Genomic DNA, 6,223 nt, shown 5'->3' with positions numbered 1-6,223 from the left:
GCCACATGACCACGGAGATGTCCTCGGACAAGCGCTGGCTCTTCGGCTTTGAAACGGAGATGAGCACCGGCCCCTAGAGTCGGAAACGACTAGCACGCGTGTGCGGGGGAACCTTTACCTTTACCTTATTTATTAATTAGGTCTGTACGCTGCCCAATCTTGCCAAGATAAAAACACTAAGCTGAAATTATAAAGAATATAAACAAGCAACAGGGCAACCACACCTAATGGATCTCTGCACTCGGTACGGTCAAGAATTGAGGACTAGCAGATGGGCAACCCAAAATGGCCCCACCTTTGAGGGTTGGCTGGAATGCCAAAATTTGGCAGATCAGCCCAAAGCCAAATTCTCAGAAAGTGGATGCTTTTCGTTAACAGCTCAAATCTGATTTCCTTCCTGTGGAGAAAGAGGGAAAAATACTTTTAGTCTCTGGTGGGAAGATTTGGGAAGGAAGGAAGGAAGGAAGGAAGGAAGGAAGGAAGGAAGGAAGGAAGGAAGGAAGGAAGGAAGGAAGGAAGGATGGTGAAAGGAAGGATGGAAGGAAGGATGGAAGGAAGGAAGGAAGGAAGGAAGGAAGGAAGGAAATAAATATATGGGTGAAAGGAAGGATGGATGGATGGAAGGAAGGAAGGAAGGAAGGAGGAAGGAAGGAAGGAAGGAAGGAAGGAAATAATATATGGGTGAAAGGAAGGATGGAAGGAAGGAAGGAAGGAAATAAATACCGGTATATGAAAGGAAGGATGGAAGGAAGGAAGGAAGGAAGGAATAAATATATGGGTGAAAGGAAGGATGGAAGGATGGAAGGAAGGAAGGAAGGAAATAAATATATGGGTGAAAGGAAGGATGGAAGGGAAGGAAGGAGAAGGAAGGAAGGAAGGAAGGACTGGAATTTAGGTTGGATGGATGAATGGATAGGGAAGGAGAAAGGAAAGTGAGAAAGGAACAGGAAGGAAGGAAGGAAGGAAGTCAAAGAAATTGAAAGGTAGGAAGTGGGAAGGAAGGAAAGAAAAAAAGGAAGGAAAGAAGGAGGGGGAAAGGAAGGAAAGAAAGAGTCAAAGAAGGAAGGAAGAAGACAGAGGGAGAATGAAGGAAGAAGGACAGAGAAGGAGGGAGGAAAGAAAGAAAGAAAGAAAGAAAGAAAGAAAGAAAGAAAGAAAGAAAGAGAAAGGAAGGAAGGAAGAAAGAAAGAAAGAAAGAAGGAAAGAAAGAAAGGAAGGAAGGAAGGAAGGAAGGAAGGAAGGAAGGAAGGAAGGAAGGAAGGAAACGGGGAGAAAGACAGAAAGGAACAGAAGAAGCAAGGGACTAGGTACTGGAGGTGCATCAGATTGGCAAGGATCCAGTGGATCGTGTAAAGGGTTATAGATCCCCTGCAGGTAATCGAAGGGGGGCAGATCTCTTCCTCATTTCCCTGCTGACACAGCCCTTCACCTTGGAAGAAGCTTCAGCCAGAGAAGTTCTTAATGCGAGCAGAGGCTGATTGGATTCAGGCGAAGCCCCAAGTCCGCCTTCTCCCGCTTGGACCCCTTCAAGACCCGTGGACTTCAATTCCCAGAATCCTTGGCCATGTCCATCTTGGCTGAACGATCCAATAATTCAGGACTTTTCAACCAGTGGCACGGGTACCACCTGTGGTACGTTGGCACCTGGCAGGTGGTACGCGACCATCCTAGAAAAGTGGTAGCAGGGGAGGGGAACGAGCTGAACCGGTGGCAGCACCGCCCAAGCCTGAGCGAGAGACGGCTGGAGCTGCAGGGCTGTCGGGGCTCAGCGGAAGCGCCAGGATCAGCGCCAGGATCCAGCTGGAGCTCGGCGCTGATCCCGGCGCTTCTGTTGAGCCCAGAAGAAGCGCCAGGATCAGCTGGAATGTTGCAGCATCTCCAGGCTCTTGTGATTTACATTCAGATGCTTGGCAACCGATTCATATTTATGACGGTCAGAGTGTCCCAGGGTCATGTGAAGGGACCAAAACCTGCTGCAACCACCCAGCAGACCAGGGGGGGGGGAATAAAAACCAAACATACCCCACCCCACCCCTGCTGCCAATCTTCAATAGAAATGCTCACAACCATGAAAACCTCGGACAGGAGGAAGAGCGCTGCCAGGCGGGCAGGCAGGTGTCTTGCTCGGCTGTGGCTTGGGGGCCACTTTTCTCAGTACCATTGTAACTTCAAACAGTCACTAAGCGAGCTGTTGTAAGTCGAGAACTACCTGTACTTCATCATTTTTTTTCCTTTTTTTTTTGTGGTCAAGTTTTTGACCCCTTGCTAGGCGACTGGTGGTCCTCGGATGTTGCCCTATTCTAAAAGTGGTACAATGGGCGAAAAGGTTGAAAAGCAATAATTGAAGGCAATGGATCTGCAGGTTGTCCCAAGCTGTCGCCCTAACTAAACCATAAGGTCATCTGTTTGATTTAGAAGCAGGGCAACTGCATGTATACTCTGCTAAAACGAAGATTAAACAAATGATGGCTTAGCATTTTATTGCCCAAGGGAAGCCCAGGGCCAGAAGGATGGAAACTGTCTCTGCCAGAGAGATTTTTTTTTTTAGCAAAGTCCTTTGTTTGTCTTCGTTTTTAATACACAACAATGGGAGGTTGAAGTTGGGGGAGGCCGGGAAATAGCAGGTTGAAGCTAAGCTGGTTTGTTTGTTTTTTTTATAATAATAATAATAAAAATAAGGCACAAAACCCAAAGACAATTACGGGGAAAAAATACATACATTATCAAAGGGGGGAAAAAACGCATAGACAGCGTATTTAAAAAAGGTGAAATAAACGAAGCGTATTGCTACAACGGTAAGTTTCAGTTTTATGTACTTAACTAATACAAATATTAGGCAAGTAGGTATATATTTATTTCTAATGCACTTGCAGAATGATCATGCTTTTTTTAAAAACAAAAAACAAAAACAAAGCAACAACTATATTTTGAATAAATCAGTCCCATATTTCATTAAGCCTGTCCATACAGGAATCCTCGACGTATGATTGTAATTGAGCCCAGAATTCGTTGTATGTCGTGCCGGTGGTGTGTCCAATTTTATGATCTTTTCTGCAGCGGGTGTCCAGTGACTCATCCTGGTTGTTAAGTGAATGCCACGATCATTAAGTGAATCCATAAGAATGAGCTAGTTTCATCTAGGGGTTAAGGAAGCACGCTAGAAACTGGGAAACTGGGAGTCCTAGTCCCACCGTAGGCACGAAAGTGGCTGGGTGACTTTGGGCCCATCACCAGGAGACGGTGAGTTCTAGTCCCGTCTTAGGCGTGAAGCCTGGCTGGGTGACTTTGGGCCAATCACCGGGAGACATTCATACTAGTCCCGCCTTAGGCATGAAAGCCGGCTGGGTGACTTTGGGCCAATCACCTGGAGACGGTGAGTTCTAGTCCCGCCTTAGGCGTGAAGCCTGGCTGGGTGACTTTGGGCCAATCACCAGGAGATGGGGAGTTCTAGTCCCACCTTAGACATGAAGCCTGGCTGGGTGACTTTGAGCCAATCACCACGAGAGGGTGAGTTCTAGTCCCACCTTAGGCATGAAAGCCAGCTGGGTGACTTTAGGCCAATCACCAGGAGACGGTGAGTTCTAGTCCCGTCTTAGGCGTGAAGCCTGGCTGGGTGACTTTGAGCCAATCACCACGAGAGGTTGAGTTCTAGTCCCACCTTAGGCATGAAAGCTGGCTGGGTGACTTTAGGCCAATCACCAGGAGACGGTGAGTTCTAGTCCCGCCTTAGGCATGAAGCCTAGCTGGGTGACTTTGGGCCAATCACCGGGAGACATTCATACTAGTCCCGCCTTAGGCATGAAAGCCGGCTGGGTGACTTTGGGCCCATCACCAGGAGACGGTGAGTTCTAGTCCCGTCTTAGGCATGAAGCCTGGCTGGGTGACTTTGGGCCAATCACCAGGAGACGGTGAGTTCTAGTCCCGCCTTAGGCGTGAAGCCTGGCTGGGTGACTTTGGGCCAATCACCAGGAGATGGGGAGTTCTAGTCCCACCTTAGGCATGAAGCCTGGCTGGGTGACTTTGAGCCAATCACCACGAGAGGGTGAGTTCTAGTCCCACCTTAGGCATGAAAGCCGGCTGGGTGACTTTAGGCCAATCACCAGGAGACGGTGAGTTCTAGTCCCGTCTTAGGCGTGAAGCCTGGCTGGGTGACTTTGAGCCAATCACCACGAGAGGTTGAGTTCTAGTCCCACCTTAGGCATGAAAGCTGGCTGGGTGACTTTAGGCCAATCACCAGGAGACGGTGAGTTCTAGTCCCGTCTTAGGCAAAAAACCCGGCTGAGTGACAGCCATGTAAAACTATGCTGTGAGATGAGTAGCAAGCAAATTTAATTAATTTTAAAAAAAAGACTTAAGCTCTCCAGGAACTGCAAAACCAACTGCTCAGCCTCATCTTGAGTTAAGCTGCCTTTCCATGTGCAGATTAGCACCAACCTCGCTGATCAATTCTGAATATGCAGATTTTTAAACATTTGCTTATTCCTTCAGCAAATATTACACACGGCTGTTTCGGATTAAATGTCAGCAGATGCTTTTCACCAGGCTCAGGAAGGGCTCACCAGGTGTCCCTAAAGCATATTTAAAAATTCACATTTACCATTCTTTGGGGTTATCCAGCGGCCTAGAAACGTGGTTTTTTTTAAAAAAAAAAATGCTATAAAAATGAAACGGATCATTTTCTGTAAAAAAAAATGAATACGTTTCACGTTTCCGGGTTCCACAAATCTGCCAGGACTTGGAATGGACACCGAACTTCAGAACCATCATTAAAAAGAACCACAGCAAAAAAAAAAATGTTCTTCCTGTGTCCATCCAGGAAGTTCAGATTGCCCAAGGAGCTGCTGATCCAGTTTTTCAGAGGAATTACGGGCAGTTCTCAACTTACAACCGTTCATTTAGTGTCCGTCCGAAGTTACAACGTCACTGGAAAAAAAACGACCATTTTTCACACTTACGACCGTGGCAGCATCGCCCAGGTCACATGATCCAAATTCAGAGGCTTGGCAACTGACTCCCATTTATGACAGCTTGCAGCGTCCTGAGTGGGGGGTTTTCACGTGATCCCCCTTTTGCGACCTCCTGACCGGCAAAGTCAATGGGGGAAAGCCAGATTCGCTTAGCGACCGTGTGACTAACTTGATAATTGCAGTGATTCACTTAACAACGGTGGCAGTAAAGCTCACCAAATGGTGCAACGAAAGAGGACAGGCCTAGACTTCCAAAGGACCACTGAAGAACAATTGCAACCAGCCCCACCCACCCCCTTTCCTATGAGGACTTGTATATTGTGGGGGTCAGAAGGAGGGCTGAAAAAAAAAATCTGCAGACCCCTCAAATCCTGGACATAAACTGTGGGTCATCAGCCGAACAACGAAATCAAACCATTAAAAAGAGAAGTTGGGAACTGGGAAATCAAATGCCTGTCATTCTATGATTCAAATTTTGGGGAAATAAATTTATTTATTTATTTTTATTTTAATTCCATTTATATCCCGCCCTTCTCCGAAGACTCAGGGCGGCTTACAAGCTTAGCAGTAGCCTTCATTCTATGTATATGTCTGCTTATTAGGGCTTTCACACACACACCCCCAAGCGGCATTATTACAAAGTCAGCTTAATTGCCCCCAACAATCTGGGTCCTCATTTTACCTACCTGGGAAGGATGGAAGGCTGAGTCAAATAAATAAAATAAAATAAAATAAAATAATAAAATAATAAAATAAAATAAAATAAAATAAAATAAAATAATAAAATAAAATAAAAATAAAAAATAAAATAAAATAAATAAAATAAAATAAAATAAATAAATAAAATAAAATAAAATAAAATAATAAAAGAAAATAATAAAATAAAATAAAAGAAAAGAAAAGAAAATAATAAAATAAAATAAAATAAAATAATAAAATAAAATAAAATAAAATAAAATAAAATAAAATAAAATAAAATAAATCTGTGAATCAGGTGACATAAACAGGTATACTAAGTCACTGGTCCCCTGAACTTTTGAAGTACCTCTGACACAACCCACCCTGGCCTGTTGTGTCTTCATGAGAAAAGTGATTAATTGAGGCTGCAAGTGAAAACTGACTCATTCATGTTATTGGCGGGGAAAAAAAAAGAAATTGGGTGAATTAGCTTGAGGATGGGAACAAGGCACGGAGGTTGCGCTCTGCAGTGGGTTTAAATCCTGATTTCTTAGAATTTATGTCAGGACCTCACGAGT

At 44.9% G+C, this 6,223-nt stretch overlaps 1 long non-coding RNA gene across 1 annotated transcript in view; it reads left to right on the top strand.

Moving 5' to 3' along the window:
- The window catches only part of LOC310643141, a 61,927-nt gene extending 55,978 nt beyond the window's left edge, over positions 1-5,949 (top strand). Inside the window, exon 2 of the long non-coding RNA XR_014493020.1 lies at positions 5,871-5,949. This is a non-coding gene — a long non-coding RNA (uncharacterized lncRNA). The remainder of the gene's footprint in view (positions 1-5,870) is intronic.
- The last annotated feature ends 274 nt before the right edge of the window (positions 5,950-6,223 follow it).

This window comes from Vipera ursinii, assembly GCF_947247035.1.
Source record: "Vipera ursinii genome assembly, chromosome: 7".
In the NCBI taxonomy this organism is placed as follows: Eukaryota; Metazoa; Chordata; class Lepidosauria; order Squamata; family Viperidae; genus Vipera; species Vipera ursinii.
This window is presented reverse-complemented; position numbering and strand designations above follow the sequence as displayed.